We start from the raw sequence: 21,240 nt of genomic DNA, 5'->3' as shown, positions 1-21,240 counted from the left end.
ATTCCCACATACTTCCATAAAAAGAAAATACATTTGTCACACAGAATTAACCCTTTGCAGTGACATGTTGGTAAATGTGCAATCCAGATTTCATGTGATAAGTAATATATTCAGTAATAATTCTCTCATAATATTTCCCCCAAATATACATAATACTAATAGGCCCAACATTCCCTATATCTAACGAATCTTCCCTTAGGAAATGTACTCACAAAGGTATCCTTCCAAGCAGATAGAACAAAGCACATTTTCAGAGATTTCTGAACTAAACATAGGCGTATACTCTTAATTATATAATGATTAATAGCTATTCATTCCATTTGGAGTAGCAACTCTAATCTGTTTAATCTATTGTTATACTTTCTAAACTTGGGCAATTGTCATAGTCAGGCAAACCTCACACAGCATAGGCTCATACTTACCCATTCATAGTTTCTGAACTAAAATGAATCATATTTTCTTAACAGATTTCTACTAGTTTTGAGATTTTAACTTTTGGGATATTAACTGGGCAAACAATAACTACAAGATTTCAGGAAGCCCACTGTTCCTTTCAATACAATTTGAAATGTCTAAAAAAAATGTATCTTGTATGTAATCAGCTCTCCTCATATATGCACCTACCATACCTCCTAATTTTCCTAAAGAAATGTCTTGATTTTAAGATCCCTGTCATTGATTTCCTTAATGGGGACTTTTTTTAAACTTCCTCCAGAAATGCTGACATCTTTTATGGGCTTTATCCATTTCCTTATTCAACCAAAGCTCCCAAAGATCTGAATGATTTGCTTTCAACTACTGGGGCAAAATCATCTATTAATTGTTTCATGTTTTCCAAGCCATTTCAATATCAACATGACATAATTGTTTCCAATCCTGATCCTTCAACTTTGAGTTAATAAGCTCATAATTAGCCATATAAAATGCTTTACTCCCCAGACTGTTCTCTGCTAGAAGTCCATTTGTCTTACTTACCTGATTGCAAATCACACTCAAATGACCAGAATAAAACATCCAAAATTCTTGTTAATGTTCTTAATACAAACTTTATCTAAGATGTTTCCACTGTGAGCAGGTTCATCTACTAACTGCAAGTAACCATATTCCAAATTATGTTTGCTAAACTACCCATGGTCTCATTAGAGTTAGGTTTATACTATAATGTAATATTAGGGAAAATTAGGATCTGAAATAATATAAAATTTGCTTGCAAAATAAGATGTCAAAACCTTCATAAATCCATTAGTTTTTCCCTAATCTGATTCAGTGGCCTATAAGCAAATATACCTTACTCCTGCCCCTTTAGTTACACTGATGGCAGTAATTTCTAAATGGTTACTTTTATTGGAAAGAGTGGAGTCAAGTTTATTAGTCACCTCCCCCCTTCTTTTTCTCCAAAACTTATGATGTCTCTTATGACCAGAAAAATGTAATGGCCAATACATATCAATAAACCATGTTTGAGTAACAAAAAACACATCTCATCTATCAGATGTAATTCTAGCCTCCAAACAATCAAACTTACACACACACACACACACACACACACACACACACACACACACACACACACACACACACACACGTGTTGCGTGCGCACACAGACACACACACACACACGCAAACACACACACACACACACACACACACACACACACACACACACACACACACACACACACACACACACACACACACACACACGCAAACACACACACACACACACTCACAAACACACAAAATGATGTTGTTTTATCTCCTTATGATTATCTCCTTTATTGGACTGTGTAGATTAACATTTTCCATATACTTTTGAATCTTTTTCGGTAAAACCTATTAAACAGAATAGCTTACTTAAACTTTGTCCCACTCAAACAATAAGGCAGTGCCAGTTATCTCCTCCCATAATAAACTGCATTTCACCAAAGCTGAAAAACACATCCTCCTTATGTTATTAGTGGACTCCCTTTCAAACTTTATTAACATATAATTAATATAATTAAAATCTTTACATCAGGGGGAATCAAAGAAAATAAGGTTAAAACGCTCCTTTTTTACTCAGTTTAGTAATACACTGAGCATAACTAATAAACATATGTAGATTTGTCTTTCTAGCACCATAAACTACTGCCACTACTATTACAGTGTCATATCTACCTCTCTTATTATAAAATGTATTAAGTGAATTCCATAAATCCCATACACAATATCCTAGTAAGCTATAAAATGTAATCAGAACTTGATGTTTGGCAATATATTTCTTATACCCTTTACAATAAAGCTACCAGTAATTAATTTTGACCAAAATTAAGAAGTGTAAGTCGCAGAATGTAAGTACCCTTGTCACTGAAATAAGCAAACAGCTCAGTAGCATAGTAAGATTTAGCAGAGCTAAATTTGAATCTAAAATAGCTACCCAAGCCAAAGACAGTCACAAGGCATGTTTTAGTTATGGCTGTAATCTCAAAAGCACAATAGAGCAATGTGCTGAGGTGATTGTGAATGATGTTTCCTACACTGAGGCTGAAGATATAGCAAATCTACTGGCCGATACATTCAGCTGTAACTTTACCCCTGTCTCCCCTCCTTCTGTCCCCCAAGATATATCTGAAACTGGCTCACCTCCAGCTATTACACAAGACCAAGTCCTAAAAGTGCTATCAGTAGCTAAAAATACTGCATCAGTGGGTCTTGACTATATCCCTGGATGCATCTTAAATAGCTTGAATTTAGCCAGACCTCTAACAACACTGTTTAATCTTAGACTCCATACAGGTTTTGTACCAAGTAAATGAAGAACAGCTACAGTCATTCTACTGCATTAGGGAGGGCCTTCCACAGACTCAGGAAATTACAGACCCATAATTCTATCTGGCCTCATATGCAAAGCCATGAAATGATTTATGTTGGAACTAATCAGTCAGGACATAGGGAATCACCAAACAATGGACCCATCTCAGTTTAGTTTCATCAAGGACAGGTCATGCTTATTCAACCTGGCGGAATTTTTTGAAAAAGTCACCAAAACAGTGGATGAAGGTAAAATGCCACATTCTACATACCTCAACCTGGCCAAAGCTTTTGACACAATTCCCCATTCAGGCATAATAGAAAAGTTAAATAAACTAAGAATAAACCCTGAACTCACCTGCTGTATTGCCAACTGTCTCACAAATAGGGGGCAGGAAATCAAAACAGGGGAAGTAACTTCGAGAAACAGACCAGTCACCAATGAAGTCTCCCAGGATTATATTCTGGGAACTCTCCTGTTAAGCATCTACTTTTCATAAGCAAAATCAATACCAAAATGCTCTAGCTGACCAGGATTGTAGATGATGCAAGCTAGGAGCAGTCATTGAATCCCAAATTACTTACCCATGCTGCAGGAAGACTTGTCTCAAATAAATAAATGGTGCCAAAATCAAGGACTGAAACTAAATGGCAAAATATGCATTATTGCATCCTTTGGGAAGTCATATATCCCAGAGAACTACCACATTGATAATGTACCCCCAAGAATTGACTCAGTTATTTGAGATTTGGGAACTTTTGTGGACAGTGACCTAACTTTTGACCAACGTATCATTGTTGTCAGAATGTCCTTCTATATTGCACAGCTTATAAACAAAGGAATTGTGTCTAGATCTAGTGATGTCATTGTCCCCCTTTACTTAGGCCAATCACTGAATATAATGTCCCTTTGGAGGATATCTGTCCAGACACACGCAGCAACTAGAACACCCACAGAGATATCTTATTAAAAGGATACAATGCTGAAACACCATATGCTATATGGACTGATCCAAGGTCCTGTCCTTATACTCAGTATCCTACAGACTGCTAAGATGTGACCTGTGTCTGGCATACAAGGCATTTTCCAACCTAATACTGATGGATTAACTGTACATCAGCAAGTCAAATAGCATCAGAAATACTCAGGCTAGGGATCTAAATCTCTTTTGCAACATCATCAGAATGATTTGGGTAACAGTTATCTCTCACAGAGGGTACTGCTGCTATGGAACAGACTCCCCATCCACATAAAACAAAATGTATCCCTGACCATAGCCAAACACAATTTGGATATATGGATGGGAAACAAAAAAATGATCACAGAACTGTTTTCTGTAATGCTAATGGACACAGGCAGCTCCTAAATGCTTTATTCCATGCATGGGTCCCCTCAAATTATCAATGGTATGATCCCAGTTATTCTCATTAGGGGTAATAAATAACTGTTGACCATGAGATGAGTAAGGCCAATCTATAACCAAATGACATAGGTTAATTCGGGCACAAAAAGGGAAACTGGCTAGACTTAAAATGGCTCACAAGGACAGCTATCCTAGGACTTAGCTATGAATCTATGAACCTACGAGTAGGATCTTCGTAAATAATTTCACTAACATTCCTGTCTTTACTGAGTCCATGAGACTCCTTACTTAGTCCTTCACCCTTGTGTTCTTCTTCTATTTCTTTGTAGTCTCAAAGTCAGTTAACTACACAGCCACTGTATCATCTAATTACAGACCTCTTTTAAGGGCCTGTCTAAAAATGTAGCCTGTTCTGGCACATCAAGTTGTCCTAATTTTTTCATTTCTAATTCAGCATCGCACATTAAATCTAACTCAGCACGCTCAATACCAGTCCCACTAACCTGTTTAATATTGTTTGTTTTATTGTTATCCTTTTCATTTATTTCCCTACCATCAACATCCTCTACTGTGATAATAGAAAGAGCCTCTATTTTTTTCAGTGGTGGGGTTGCCATCCTAAATAAGCATCGACATTTGAGAACCATAATTAACGTATTTGTACTTCTCTATTATCAATGGTCCTGACTTCAACAATATGACTTTTTTAAGTCAGAATCCACTAGACTGCCTTTCTCCCTCGTTGTCTTAAACCCTTCAAATTATGTTACCAGAAACAGACATAGAAAACTATCAACACCTTAACAAGTCACATTTCTATCTCTCATCCATCAGTCTTATTACCACGCAATAAACATTGTCTGCATTGATACATTAAGATAAATGTATTCATATTTTTTCTATAATTCATAGTAATTATAAAACAAGCAAGTGAGATACATAATTCTAGCACTTGAATACAGAGCGGGTTTAGTATGACAAACTTCCCTGTGATTGGCTCACTCTTAGTACGACCACCCTAGGTAACAACGTGCAGGAAGGGTTATAAAGTATTATGGCAGCTACTAAGTAGGGCAGGACCAGCTCGAATGTCACATTGATGGGGGAAGGGATGTGAATTTAACATGTGTACCAATAACACTTTGTTTTACAGCACAATAAACCACTCCCATGCCTTATAAAAAGTATATATATATATTTAGAAACCTTGTGAGGAAACTATTACTCTATTTTTGTTTTACTTGGATCACTTGTCTGTGTACTTAATAAAGGATTTTCGACTGGAAACAGACTGCCTGCCTTGCTTGGATTACTTTTGAATACTTAGTAGTTCTGTACAATTATATATATTTTTTATTATTTTGTTTTGACTTGACGAGTTTAAGTTCACTACTTCTGCTACTATTGTCTGATCTGATTAATATACAGTGATTAACTAGAAATATATGGACTGAAAATCTTCCACACAGAGAAGTTTCATACACTATTTTGTTTTTGGACCCACTACACTTTAGTGGGTTGTTTTGAGACTTCGGGGATATCACAGAGATTACTTGTTTTTTTTTTAAAGAAAATAAAACCAATCCTCCAGACCTTAAAAGGACTCAAGACAAATTGTGATTATTCTATATCTCACTGCCCTTAAAGGACTTGAACGAATACCTAATGTCACAAAAAACAAACCTTCAGAAATACTTTTCTCAGTATTCTGCTTTTTCCTTTCTGCTAATGTAACTGCTCACATCTGCTTGTGCAGAGGGGCTTTAATACCACAAGCACCATGTGACTGGCTCACATCAAGCACACCCACCCTAAGCCACTTATGTGCAATTCTGACTTATATTTAACAAAGAAACTGTCACACCCATTGTATGTATCCTCCCTTATACACAGACATAACAAACATAACAAATGAGAGCAATCAGTTTGGTTTTACTATGGAATCTTAAATGTCAGAACACCGAGTAACCACCATCATCATCCCCCTTTTCCCATTTTTTTAGATGAGAATGGGGTGCCATATCAACTGTTGCCATCAGTTTATTGCCACTCTCCTGCCTTCCTTGACACTCATGCCTGACAGTTGCAGGTCTTCTCCCACACAATCTAGTCACCACTTTGTTGGATGCCCTTGTCTCCTCTTGCCTTTGTCTGTCCCAAATTTTTTTCACCAGATTGTCGATTTTCTGCACACGTGCCCAATCCAATGTAATCTGTTTCCTTCAATATTTCCTGCAATTGGAACTACTTTGGCTTCTGCTCTTATGTCCTCGTTTCTTCATCTGTCCCATAGTGTGCATCTTACCACCCATGTTTGGCACTTCATCTCTATCAACTCTAGCTTCCTCAACTGCTCTGCCTTTACTGTCCAGGTTTCTATACCATGCAACACTACTGGTAGCACCACTATTCTGTACACCTAACTTTTTAGCTTCTTTGGCATTCTTCTGTCATACATGCATCTGGCACTTTATGCAAGTTAGCTGCAGCCCCTGTAATTCTAGTGTTGACTGCCACATTCAGACTTCCCTTCTCCTTGGATATTTGAAGCTGTAACCCCTTTCATTATTTTCCCTTCTAGCTCAATTCTCAGCCTCTTCTGATTACCCTCAGTTGCTGCCATCGCAGCTGTCTTATTTGTACTCAGTTTCATCCCATGTAACTTCAGTTTTGAATTCCATTGCCTTTTCCTTTGATAAAGTTCTTGTTCAAAGTCTGCCTGTAATTCCACATCATCTGAGTGCAACAACTTTATTGATCTGTCCCTTCTGACCTGTTTGCTAATACAGTCCATCACCAGTATAAACAGGAGCGGACTCAGAGCTGAACCCTGATTGCTCACCCAATCCCACTGGGAACCCATGTGTGAGGCTGAAATCTGTTCATATTTGAGTCACTTGGGTCCTTGTACATAGCTTGTACAAATTCTACCAATGTTTCTGGTACTTCAAACCAACACAGGATTGCCCTAATTGAGAGTACTCCATATAGTTGAATGTTCATAATGTTGAGCGTGTTTAACACCATCAGAAGTGATCGAAAGTCATTTGATTGCTTCTGCCAGTGTTAAGTCCGTGCAAGATTGTGCAAAGTCAGGATCAGGGAATTTGCCCTTTCTCCACCATAGAGTGATCTTGGAGTTGATACATACATATGTACAAGGGTAGTGTGACATTGGTGAGGACTGCAGTGGGAGTGACACATACGTTTAAGATGGAGGTGGGATTACATCAAGGATCAGCTCTGAGCCCTTTCTTATTTGCAGTGGTGATGGACAGGTTGACACATGAGATTAGACATGAGGCCCAATGGACTATGATGTTTGCAGATGACATTGTGATATGTAGTGAGAGTAGGGACCAGGTTGAGTAGACCCTGGAGAGGTGGAGATATGCTTTAGAGAGGAGAGGAATGAAGGTCAGCAGGGCTAAAACAGAATATATGTGTGTAAATGAGAGGGAGGGCAGATAAATGGTGAGGATGCAGGGAGTAGAGTTGGTAAAGGTGGATGAGTTTAATTACTTGGGATCAACAGTTCAGAGTAATGGTGAGTGTGGGAGAGAGGTGAAGAAGAGAGTACAGGCAGGGTGGAATGGGTGGAGAAGTGTGTCAGGAGTGATTTGTGATAGACGGGTACCAATAAGAGTGAAAGGGAAGGTCTACAAGAGGGTAGTGAGACTAGCTATGTTATATGGGTTGGAGACGGTAGCATTGTCGAAAAGGCAGGAGTCAGAGCTGGATGTGGCAGAGTTAAAGATGTTAAGATTTGCACTGGGTGTGACAAAGATGGACAGGATTAGGAATCAGTATATTAGAGGGTCAGCTCAAATTGGACAGTTTGGAGACAAAGCAAGAGAGGCGAGCTTGCATTGGTTTGGACATGTGCTGAGGAGGGATGCTGGGTATATTGGGAAAATGATGCTAAGGATGGAGCTGCCAGGTAAGAGGAAAAGAGGAAGGCCTAAGATGAGGTTTATGGATGTGGTGAGAGAGGACATGCAGGTGGTTGGTGTGAAAGAGCATGATGCAGAGGACAGGAAGAAATGGAAACAGATGATCCGCTGTGGCGACCCCTAACGGGAACAGCCGAAAGAAGATGATGATGATATAAATATATATATATATATATATATATATATATATATATATATATATATATATATATATATAATTAGCAGTGTGTGTGTTGGGGGGTGCTGGGATCGAGTGTCAGCCATTCAATGTGTGTGTACTTCAATGGTTCGAAGTACATCCATCCAATCATCCACAAACACGCTCCCCAACACTTGTTCACATTCACAAAAAAGCATAATTTACACAGCTGCATGCATGCTCTAAAACCCAAAATACACACACTTATGCACACGCACAAACACATATACACACACACAGTTTGGTGATATCTACATAACTTCTGTAGTGTGATCATGCAGGCAGGCACACATAAATACGCATTCACAAAAACAGACTGAAACATTCATTCAACCATGCTCAAGCCTTTACACACATGCATACACAGGCGCAAAGAAACTCAGCCATCTAAGGCATCACTGTAGTTACCTGTACAAAGACCTCTAATTAGGAGTGAATGAATGAATGCCATCAGAAGACAGCATTCACATTTACCACCTAGAGTAAAAATTAACTGAATTATTCTACCAAGTTAACCAGGAGTTGTGGATACCCCCCTCCCGACAGCAGCATTAGTGTGCAGCTTCCCCACTGTGTCTGCCTTTGCACTAATGCCAGCCAATCGGAACACTATAGTGGTATAGTGGACTGAATCAAAAATGCTTACTCTGATGCAGAAATGTTCTAAAATAAGGCTTTAAAATTGTAGTAAACCATTATTAATCCAGGGTGTTGTAACAGTAGTAAATAAAAGTAACAATAAAGAGGATTCCCTAAAGATGGACTGCAAATTAATACTATTTATAAAGTAGGCATTTATTAGCCTGAAAAGTGCTAATGGAAGAAGAAAAAAAAAACATGCAGAATCACTCTCACACACACACACACACACACACACACACACACACACACACACACACACACACACACACACACACACACACACACACACACACACACACACACACACACACACACACACACACACACACACACACTCACACAGTCAGTGATTGTCAGATGTGCTTTTGATCCCAAGTCACTGCAGGGGCATTTGATCTACTTTTGTCCTGTTATATAGTTCAGAGGCATTCTACAGATATACGAGTCATGCAGGATCCTGTTTATTGTAGGGCTACACATTCTCTGCCAAAGATCTTTTCTTTTATCTCATGGAAAAGCTGGCATCCAGGTAAAGCTGTGACTGGTGTACATGTCGTAGTGACATTTGAGCCTTTGTGGCAAGGGTTAGGATACATTCTTTTGTCCTGACATCATCTGTGAAAGTCACTCTCTACAGCTCTTTTATATTTAGAGCAGTGACATTTTACATCATTTTCCACATAAATATTTATACTGTAATGTCATGCAGTTAGTTATTCTGAAGTTTAAGAAAGCTTTCTACAAATATTTCTTATTAAAATAACTACAGCCTTTTACATATATTCTAGCTGTATATCTGCACAGTGACATTGGTGTAATTTTGCTTAAACTAGTGCAGTGCCTCTTGGTTACTCTTCATGCTTCATGCAAATCCATGTCAGTTTACATGCACTATATTCCCAGCTCTTAGCTTTTATTGACAAATAAGTAGTTTTGTCCTGGCACTGTGGAAGAAGTTGACTGCTTTCACATACTTCTGACACAACAATATTTTATATTACTTTAAGTATTCAGGAAAAACAATGCATGCAATGCATTTGTTTGCAAATATAAATCGTCTGGCATCTTTCGTGTTTGATTCCTTCCTTATACATTTTTTCCTTTGATTTCTTGCCTTCACTCACAGAGAAAAAATCAAAATGATCCTCCCAAACAATGAAGTTCTGAACTGCAAACAGAAACATAGTGGTCAAATTGCTTACAATCTGATCCGTACATTTAACTTCCTTCAGAAAAAAATCTCGAAATGAATAGGGGCAGGAGAAAATATCAATATGAGATTACAGCATTCAAGTTTCTTAAATGCCAGTAGGTCATAAACTTGACAATCAAACCAAAGAACCCATGAACCTCTACAAACTGTCACATGACTGAAGAGTCAGCATATGATGGGCCTAGTGCTATAAGAATTGACTTTAAAAGCTATGTAGGCTTTGATTTCCCCTTTGATCACACTCTATTCAGTGCAGCTTTCTGCGATTGTCTGGACCCCTGTTTTCCACATAGCTGTTCGTGGCTGTGTTTCAGAATCTCATCCTCTTTTTATTCGTTCCTGTATTTTAAGTGCTTTTCACCCACAGCACGCTGTTGCACTCTTCCTTCCTCTTTCTTAAAAAAGATATGTTGTATTTTAATGTTGTCATTTTGCATGGGACTTACCTGTAACAGTTCCCTTAAGACTCCATCCATTTTTATATGCAAAATCTGTGTTCTTTTTCTTATGCTCCTGCTGAAGGGCTTCCTATTGGAGGTGTAATACCTGATACTGTGAAGCCTGGCACTTTTAAAATCAAATTACAGTTGCTACACAATTCAGCAAATTTCCAAACCTCACTGGCACAATGCTAAAGTGCCCTTAAACCCCTATCACCTATATATACTAACATGTTGTATATTGGATAAGGGGAAATATTTTGAGATACCAACAGTATAGGAATTAATCTATATTCCCATTTGTTTGTTATTTAATTATTGCTGCTATGAGGATCATAATTAATCCCCCCCCCCACATACAGTTCCAGTTATGTTGGTATTTTCCGTTTTCTTCTTTTTTCTTCATTGCTTACCACATGTACTCATACTCTCCTAGCTGATGAAGTGAACGATTTTTCACTGACACCAAGTGAATTGCTGCTGCCACTGCTGCATGACTCCTGTCCAAGCCTGCCTTTCACTTTGTTCATGACAATATTCACAACATCATTACTTAGCTTTATTCTCTTCTGCCAGTTGAAACAGCACATTGCTACACTTTGACCTCCGTTTCATTCTAAAAGAAATAATACTGATTCCCATTCCTCTTTGTTTTTATCTGTCAACATTTTCTGTGTAACCTTTATTTTTTGCATATTATTACAGTAGCTTTACCTCTGACGAGAGCTGAAATAAATGCAACCCTCAACCATCACTTACATGGATATGTTGTCAGTTGTAAGCAGGAAAACTTCGGAGTCGGTTTCTCATCACTGCTTGCTTCATTGATGCTTTATATGTGGGACATGTATATCCTTGCAAGCATCAATGGTTGTGAGCTACTCACGTTTCTTAGAATCTCATCACGTTTTCTTAGCTGCTCTCCATTTTCTCTGAGGTTCACAGGGCATTATATTCATGCTTCTGCATATCATGCATCTGGTCTGATTCTGCAAAGCTATGAAATTCTGTAGCAAATAACTTGCACTACATAATTTTCACTAAATGTAAGATATGAGCTTTACCATAAGGTAGGTAGTTCAGCCCTCATATTGTTAAGAAATTGTAATGTATTAAGTAGCTGATATCCTGATGTCCAGCAATACAGAATATTACCGCACCACATTTTTGTGACACTGGAACCTAGCTGCTGTGTCACAAAAATGATTTTTTGCACTGCATTATGGTAACAGATTTTATCTGTCAACACATTCTGTAGAACCTTATATGTTTTTGCATATTATTAGAGCAACTTTACCTCTGAGAAGGAGAGGTGGAATAAATGCATCCCTCAACCATCACTTACACAGATATGCTGTCAATTCTAGGCAGGAACATTTCAGAATCATTTCTTTTTCATTGCTTGCTTCATTGGCGCTTTATATATGGGACATGTATTTATTTTCAAGCATCAAGTCAACCATGTTGGTAATTACACTGTTGATAATATATCCCTTAGAGTTGACACAGTGATCAGGGATCTGGGTATGCACATAGTAGTTTTACCTTCAACCACCATGTAGTCACATTGTTGAGGAAATACTTTTATGTTGCACAACCTATAACTAAAGGTATGGTATTTAAGTCCAAAGAGGTCATTATCCCACTGTACTCTGCCCTTGTCAGACCAATGATCGAGTACAATGCTCCCTTTGGTATGTACCTGACCGGAATATATGCAGCAACTACAGTAACCTTAGAGTTTGTTTACCAAAAGAACAGCAGACTTCCTAAAGGGTACAATTATGCATTTCTTAGCACTGAGTTTAAGACCATGGCTTTTTCACCATTTGTTAGTCAGAGATAGACCTTCTTAAGAATGCTAGTGTCTGCAGGGGAGTCGATGATAACCCCCAGCTTGCAATCACCTGCAAACTTAATCAGCCATAAACCTTCAGCATTTGCTTCCATTTCAGAGAAATAGATGCCAAAAAGGAGCCAGCCCACTACCGAACCCTGGGGATGCCACTAGTGACTGGCATCTTGGTGGAGGTGGCCTCACCTATTTTGACTTTGTGGGCTGTATCCATGAACCAGCTGGCTATCCAATGGGTGATAAAAGAGTTTATACCTAAATTACTGAGCTTGTCTATAATGCCTAAGTAGGGTATTGTATCAAATGCCTAGGCCAGGATGAGGTAAGCTGTGTGCATAGTTTCACCTTCATGTAATGCTTTGGTGACCCTCTCAAAAAGTCCAACAGATTTAATAGGCATGACCTTTCCTTAACAAAGCTGAACTGTTATTGGTCTGGCATTTGCAGGTTACCTAGGTCTTCATTTATCATGTCCATGATGATTCTTTCCATGGCCTTAAATATGAGTCTGGTAAGACTTATGGGCCTGTAGTTACCTGTATTCATGGCTGGACCTCCTTTGTGCAGGAGAATGACTGTAACCATCTACCTTGGGCACAAAATCTTACTGAAGGCTCCAGTTGAAAAGAGATTCAAGCGAACCAGAGAATTCATGATTAATGCTATTTCTTAAACATCCTGGGATGTTACTGTGGCTTATTGTTGCAGTGCTTTTAGCCTTGGAAAGTGCATTGTTGACCTATTCCCCAGTAATGGTTGGGGGGATTGTGGTATGTGAGATTTCCTTTGGACTATCAAGGGAGTAGGGGAGAACTTTAAGCTGAACCTGTCAGACAAAAGGTTGGCAATGGCTTCTGGTTCAGTGTGAGCGATGACATTTACAATAAGTTCTGTGCATTGTTTTGTATTTCCTCTGAAGATATGGACATAGCTGTAGAAAGCTTTGTGGTTGTCCTTTGCCTGAGAAGCTATTTTTTCTTCAAATGTAGCCTTTGACGTAATAATTGGTCAGGGAGTTTTAGTATGTATGATTTTGTTCCTCCTATGCTTAGTAAAGTGTTTTGCTTTCTTTTGTTGTATAACTGATTGATATTGCGATTCTACCAGGGTAGCTTGTCTTTTGTTTCTCTCTTATTCTTAGTAAGAGTGGGCATAACTCATTTTATACAGCTAACAATATGTTTGTACAGAGACTTTGTAAGTAGCTCAGCATATGCTATGGTTTTTACTAGGTTTGGGGGTGCTTCGAATTTAGCCAGAATGTTGGTTAGTACAGAGGTTAGCTTTGGAATAGTTCCTAAAGATTTTTGGTTTTGCTGGATCCTGTATTTAATTTTTATTTCAAGTAATACTGTCTTTTGATTAGTACTGATGACCAAAGGCATTACATTGTTAGTGAGTACAAGGTCAAGGATGTTTGTACCTCTGGTTGGAGAATGGACCAAATGTTTCAGTATGCTAATATTAACAAAGTTTAGGAATTGCTGGACTTGTGCATTACAAGTGGTGTATGATTCCCAATCTATATAGGGATAGGTGAGATCCCCATGAATATTGCCTTCAGGACTCTAGTACATTGGGATAAGTGGTATGGGTTTCCTGGAGCACTGAGGGGGGACTTATGGGTTGCAAGTATATGGTAGGATACTCTGTTTATGGTACGTTGCACATATATGAGTTCCAGTGGGTCATACACTTTAACTAGTCAGGATGCAAGGTTTGTTTTAATACAGATTGAGATTCCTTCACCTTTAATTCCCTTCTATGGAAGTAGCTGGTCTAAAGGTGTGAAGAGCATTAGATGGCTTTAGGCACCAGCAAACCCTGCTGTTGCTGGGGGCCCCCTGGTACTGGGGGGGGGGGGCTAAGCATTGCAAGTTATCTTATCTTGATATTTTGTAATATGTCTGTCAAACCAAGTGGGTGATAATAACTCTTATTCATATCTCCTTCAAAATTGAAAATGTCTCTGGTTATAGCAATAGTGTTTTGTCAAGTAGCATTCTCTCCACTAAAACTAACATCATAGTGAGGTTTAGGTGCCTGCAAAAGATGTGGTAACATGGGGGGCCTTAATCATCACTGACTGTGTGAGGAACCCACAAAAGCTGCTGCTGGTTGGGGAAAAATGAGGAGAAAAATGCATTAATTTTCTGATTACGATTTTTAACCTGAATAGGTTTGTGATATGACCCTGTTAGGATAAAACTGATTAAAAACAAGAGCAAGGTAAGCACTAGAGAGATGAACAGCCCAGACTGACTGATCCCAGTGCCTACCTGATATTTTGAAAAGAGCTGATGCTTCCAGTCTTCAGGGATGGTTTTCTCTTTCAGGGAGTTTTATAAATACTGGCAGAACACCAGATGCTATAACTCTAAACTCCTTTGCTCAAGAATTCTGAGAAAAGCTAAAGATAATAGTGACTCAAAATCAGGAATATGTTTTAAATATTACTCTAATTCAATTACAAAGTTAACAGAATAACACACTTTGCATCAACATGCATGGTGTTGACAATAAGAGGTATGAAACTCTGATCTCCTGATTTATTGACTATCTGTAATGTTAAAAGATTTACTAGTAAATCAAATTTAACAAGGGACGGAGCAAAATTATGAGGCAAAATCATAGATGGTCTGTGAAATCAGGGACAGTGGCAGGTATACATTACTCCTCAATGAGGTAAATAAAAGTGACTTACCTCTGCTTCTGTTTGATGACTGCTAAACATAGTTACCGATCTAGCGTGGCAGTACCAGTGTTGTATTGCTACTTGCTGAAATAAGTGTAAATCTAGTATTGCTGTGGCTTCTGTGTGTGTGCGTGCATGCGTGTGTGTGTGTGTGTGTGTGTGTGTGTGTGTGTGTGTGTGTGTGTGTGTGTGTGTGTGTGTGTGTGTGTGTGTGTGTGTGTGTGTGTGTGTGTGTGTGTGTGATTTTTATCTGTCAACACACTCAGTAACGCCATGAAGCATCCATTACTCTTCTGGATATCAGTAAAACAATGCAGTAAACATGTAATAATATTTCAAAGTTAGGCATAAAATATATCACACAATATTCAGACACTTAGATCTTCTAGGAGTCTGGTGGCTTCCACTCCACTGACTGTATAAATGGATTTTGACTTGGACTTAGTGATGGCTTCTGCTATCAACCTCACCCATTCTAAAACCAGCTCTGCTCAAATGTGTATGTACCAAAAGTTGCTGTATGTTTTATGGGGGCTGGGGATTGTGTGGTCATTACTTCTTTAATTTTCATCAGTCATACCTTAGAAGTGCGCACAGGAGGTCATGGTTTCCTTTACTTTTCTCACACACCTCAGAGGTGTACAAAGAACTTTACTATAGCTTGTATAGGGGCAGTGTACTGTCTGGGAGCAGCAAAGTGGAATACATTACTGTAATTGTTTTTTCTCTTTCTTCACAATCACACATCAGGCATGTATATAGGTGGCTGCCTTTGGGGTTAGGGGGTAAGGAGGCATGCTATGTGTATGTAAGACAGCAGTCAATTGACATACATGACTTTGGCCATTTGAATTTCTGCTTTCATCCCAATCTAACACCAGAGGAATGCACAGTCAGTGACTGTCGTTTTGGAGGTCAGGGAGTCAGGCAGCATTCCCAGATAGGATCTGTATATCCTCACAACAATTGGCTCATTTATTGTGAGCTACTATTTTGTTAGCTGTAAACATTACGTTTTGAGCACAATTTATGTTTTCTTTGAAAGAAAAAAAAGTAAGACTGAAACTCTTTTCTTACTCATGATTTTTGTTTAGGCCACTGTTGGATGAAAAAGTTTGGAAAATGATTTGAAATGCATCCCAGATCATCTGTAATGTTATGGTTTCTGGGAGCCCTGGCTTAATTGAGCTTACTGTCTTAGTCAGGAAAGGTGTCTTAAAAGGATATAAGGAAAACTAAAGCTGAACAACAAGACTGAATTTCTTTCCTTAATCATAATTTCTGCTCAAGCCATCAATGCATGAAAAAGATGAAAAGATTGTGTAAAAAGAAAAAAAAATAAAATGCACATCAGAGCATATAGAAAAGTTATGGTTTCTTAAAAAGGTTAAAGAGTTAAGGCAAAATCTGAGAAAAGGGATAAAAAGTAATGTGCGTGGTATGGGAAGCCAAGATGGGAGGAAGCAGAGGGGTATGGTGGACCGTGTGTATGTGTGTTTGTTTTGGGGGTAAAACAGTAGGCAGCACCTAGGCTGCCATTTTACCCAAGTCCAAACCTGTACATAGAGTCATTGTAATGTATCCTTGTTGAAACTAAATGCTAGTAACTGTGAATATTCCTTTGTGAGATTAATCAACATAGTGTAGTACACAGGTCTGTCATAATCTGAGCATTGTAGCTACAGGTCAGTTTATACATACTACTCCTAAAGGTTTACTGCATGAACTAAAAGGTTGCTTGGGGGGGGGGGGTAAAAGTGACATGATGATACTTAGACTAGAGGTGCCTGGGGGCCCACAATTTGACATTTGCTGGGGGCCCCCAGAATGCTAATACCAGCCCTGTTTGCTTTTATGTAGTACTCCTACTCTCTGAGACTTTAATGTCTCCATTACTAAATAGATGTCTACACTCTCCAGGGAGAGGAAGGCTTGCAGGGAGTGGAGTTTCTTGTTAAGACCTCTGGCATTGAGCAGTACCACCATCTGATATTCCTTCATAGGTTCAGTTAAATTGGTAGGTTTATCAGTCTGGCTTTGCCTAAAAAAGGCAATATGAGGATGGAAAAGGTCTTTGCCAATATCTGAAAGCCTAGAGGAGATAAATGCAGACCATCCCTGGCAAAGCAGTGTCATCTGTCAATCATGTCCTGCCAGGCTATCAAATATTGTAGCCCCTTGAACTGATACCAAAAGCTAAGCCAATTGTTAAAATCATCATTTCCTGTTGGTAATGTTGCATCATTCTTGGAGAAGGTAGTGTGCTGATTACTGCTTGGTTCATACCTGCCTGGGACACCTAACCAGTGACCTTGATCATGACTCACCTCATGTACTCAAGGGAGGTACATATATGGACTATGACAGAGTCATACTGGTAACTGTGGTTCTGTGACTTGAGTGCCTGTGTGACTTAATGTATCCAAGCCTTGGAAAGGCAGCTAACTGTTACTCTCTCCTTACACAGTCGGGTGAGGAGGACATACATCAGTGTGCCTCACTACAGAATTATCAATGACCAGGAAATTTGGCTGTTTACTGTTTTGCCTTAAAGGTTTAGCAATAGAGGCACTGGATACAGTGTTATGTACAGCTGTGGGTGGCATTTTAATGGAGTGTTCACATGATGGCTGAGGTCCCTTTCTTTGATTGTATTGTGCAGGAGGTCAGACAGACATGAAGTGCACATCCATGGCTACTGTTTGTCTAGGGAGGAATGAGAGAAATGTAAATATTGAATAGATCAAAATAACAAGGAACTTGAAGAGCAGTGCTTAGCTATACTCAGACTAGATGCTCCAGTCGTTAAAAAAAATCTGTCTAGACAGTAATGCCATAAGAGTGTAGACCACAAACCTTCCTAATGTAAAATGACTGGTTTGGAGCCCAAGTACTTAAACTAAGACTAATACACTTTTAGAATAACAGACAGAGTAAGCCTTTAACCAGCAGTTCCCAGCTCAGAAGGGCATAGGCTATCCTCTCATGCTACAAGAGTGTAGAACATAAACCTTCCTAACGTAAAATACCTGGTTTGTAGCAAAAGTGTTTAAATCAGAACAAAGACACTTAGAATAACAAGCACAATAAGCCTTCATCAGCAATTATCATCATGGATGGGTGGAGGCTACCCTCTCCTCCCACAAAAGTGTAGACCACAAACATTACTTGTGTAAAATAACTAGTTTGAAGCCCAAGTACTTAAATCAAAACTGGGAGGCTTAGAATAACAGTTACAATATAATCAGGATACTAACAATCAGTATTAAATGCAGCAGATTAAATGCAACTGAACAATTTAAGAACATGCAACAAAAAGCTAAGTTAATTAGGAAGAAGCATAAATAAGTAAAAGCAGGTAAATAAAGTATAATTTATTTATTTACTTTTGTTTAGTAAGTCAGAAGGTAGGAACCAGAATATAATTTAAGTTGAAGAGACCAAGTGGGAGGGCCTTCCTAGCTGATTTCTCAGTTTCCAATAGGATGAGCTTATGAGATAAGGTTGATAAGAGTGCTCAAAATCAAACATAATAGGGGCAGACAACTCAAATGCCTCCAAGTTTGAAAGTGCAACAGAAGCAGGGAAGGTGAGTGGGAAAAATGAAATACAGAGATCAGCAACAGTCAAGCAGAGAACAGCAAGTCAAACAAGCACTACAGCTAAATGTAATGTGTAAGAACAGAGGAATATTTTATGTTTCCCTAAATTTGGAAAGGATTGTTTTTACACAACTTAAGTTTGAAGGGGGCAGTGGATCGGGCAACTATACAGATCCCAGATAACACAGCTACTCTTCTCAGTAAATATAATAAAAATAGCTTTTCTTTTGGTATCATACACAACAATTAATTGCATTCTGAACCATATCCACTATGTAATGCCCGAAAAGGTTAGCGTTAGAAGGGGAATAAAAGACCACCTAAGATGCTGTGAGGCCAAACACAACAGGGATAAAGCCTCTTCACCTCTGATAGATCTTTTATTTCCCTGCAATGGCCATTCTGTAAGGCATTATTTCATTTATATAATGGGGTACCTGTTAAATAGTTTTTTGTCGGTTTTCTTATCATTACCAGAGTATGTTTTTTTTAATTTTTGATGTAAAATAACTAAAAAGTACAAAGCAACACCCACAATAATTGTCATTAAGACTATATTGGTTATGTAGACTAGGTAAGCTAAGTGATTATTATATTCCTTTAGCGTCCATTTCAAGTTTTGTTCTGCTTCCTAGACTTCATAGGTATGCACTCAAGATCAACATTATCAAAAATATTTTTATATTTGCCTTTAAAGAAATGAAATAATCAATCAGTTTTGATATGCTGATCTTTCGCTGATAACTTAAGTCAGTTCTTCAATTTGCTTATTGCTGTCCCTAGTTCATAGCTTCATATGTTCATAGGTGTATACTAGGCTAATGGCCCTGGAGTCTTTACAAGCCTAGCCCATAGGATTACCCTGGGATCATGTCACCCAACCTTAGTTCCCAGTACCTCTGTTGAGTAAAGCCACTGGAGTGATCCCTGGATTGACTTTTCTATTTCCCATCCACTTATCAAGATTTCTCTTGAAGAGGGCCAGTGAGGTACTCTGCTTGGCATGTATGAGAAGTCTATTCCATAGCATGGACAGTCTCTGGGTTATGAACCTGTCCCTCCAGCATGTTCTGTTGATTATGGTTATGAGGTTGAGGTCTCTGGAGTGTGGGGTGCAGAGGGATTGGGATTTCTTTAGATGTAGCATTTCTAACAGAGATGGATCAGACATGGCTTTGTAAGACAAGCAGAGATCACCTCTAAGTAGGTGATATGAGACAGAGAATAGTTGGAGGTTTTGAGTCTGCCCGTATAGGACAAGTGTTTAAGGCCTAGGATCCTCTTTGTGAGGTTCTTTTGAGGCCTCTCCAGTTGTTGCAGGTGTTTAGAGAGGTACATGCCAAATGGGGCATTGTACTCGCTGATTGGCCTAATGAGGGAAGAGTAGAGGAAGACAATGAACTCTTTCTTACTGGATGCAAAATCCTCAGTAATGAGATGTGCCACATAGAAGGACTTTCTGACTAAAGTGGCAATGTGGTGGCCAAAAGAGAGGTTGCTGTCAATCTGTGTTCCCAGATCTCTTATAATGCCGTCTGTTTTCAGTGGGCTACCATCTATGTGGTAATTCATGGGAACCAGGTTTTTTCCCAAAGGGGATGACAACGCATTTTTTTGGCAGTGAGCTTAAGGCCATGGTTCTTGCACCAGTCGTTGGTCTCAGTGAGGCTTTTCTATAGGATGTCATCATCATAATAATAGCTCCCAACTTGCAATAATCTGTGAATTTTGTCAGACAGAGTCTCTTCGTGTTGGCCTGGACTTCAGAGAAGTAGATACCAAACAGGAGAGGACACAGGACCGAACCCTGTGAGACTCCACTATGACTGGTCAGCAGTCTGACTTGGAGTTAGCTACTTTCACACTGTGGGTTCTACCTGTGTGCCAGTTTCCAACCCACCTAGTGATATAGGGGTTGATGCCTAGCTTAGTGAGTTTTTCTGTGATTCCTGAGTGGGGAATGGTATCAAAGGCCTTGGCCAGATCAAGGTAGGCTGCATGTGATTGAACAGGGCACACAGGTGAGGTGTTAGTTCACTCTGTAGTTTATGTAGAACACAGCCAGGGATATTGTCAGGTCCCAAAGAAGCGGTATTCTTGGCATTGGACAGTGCTGTTTTAACCTGTGCAGCAGTAATACTGGGTGCCTGGCAATCTACTGGTATTGTGACTGTTTTTTTGGGGGGGATGGGGTAAAGTTGCAACTGAATCTGTCAGGCAGTATATTGACAATATCTGTTGGCTCGGTATAGGAGGTACTATTGTGCAGTAGCTCAGAGCAAATCCAGGTATTGCCGTGGAGTGCCTCTATTAGTTCAACAACGTGATGGTCATACATGGCAATTAACTGAATATGAAGGTCAGAGTTAGTTTCTAGACTGTTAAGGGTATTTCCACATCTATATGCCTCTAGGTACACTTTTGGCTTTGATACATATATTCAGAAATAAATTGTCCAGTTGTAACCTTCCAAAGTGGACAAAAGGG

This window comes from Protopterus annectens, chromosome 1.part0 (assembly GCF_019279795.1).
Source record: "Protopterus annectens isolate FY-2018-M chromosome 1.part0, PAN1.0, whole genome shotgun sequence".
In the NCBI taxonomy this organism is placed as follows: Eukaryota; Metazoa; Chordata; order Ceratodontiformes; family Protopteridae; genus Protopterus; species Protopterus annectens.
This window is presented reverse-complemented; position numbering follows the sequence as displayed.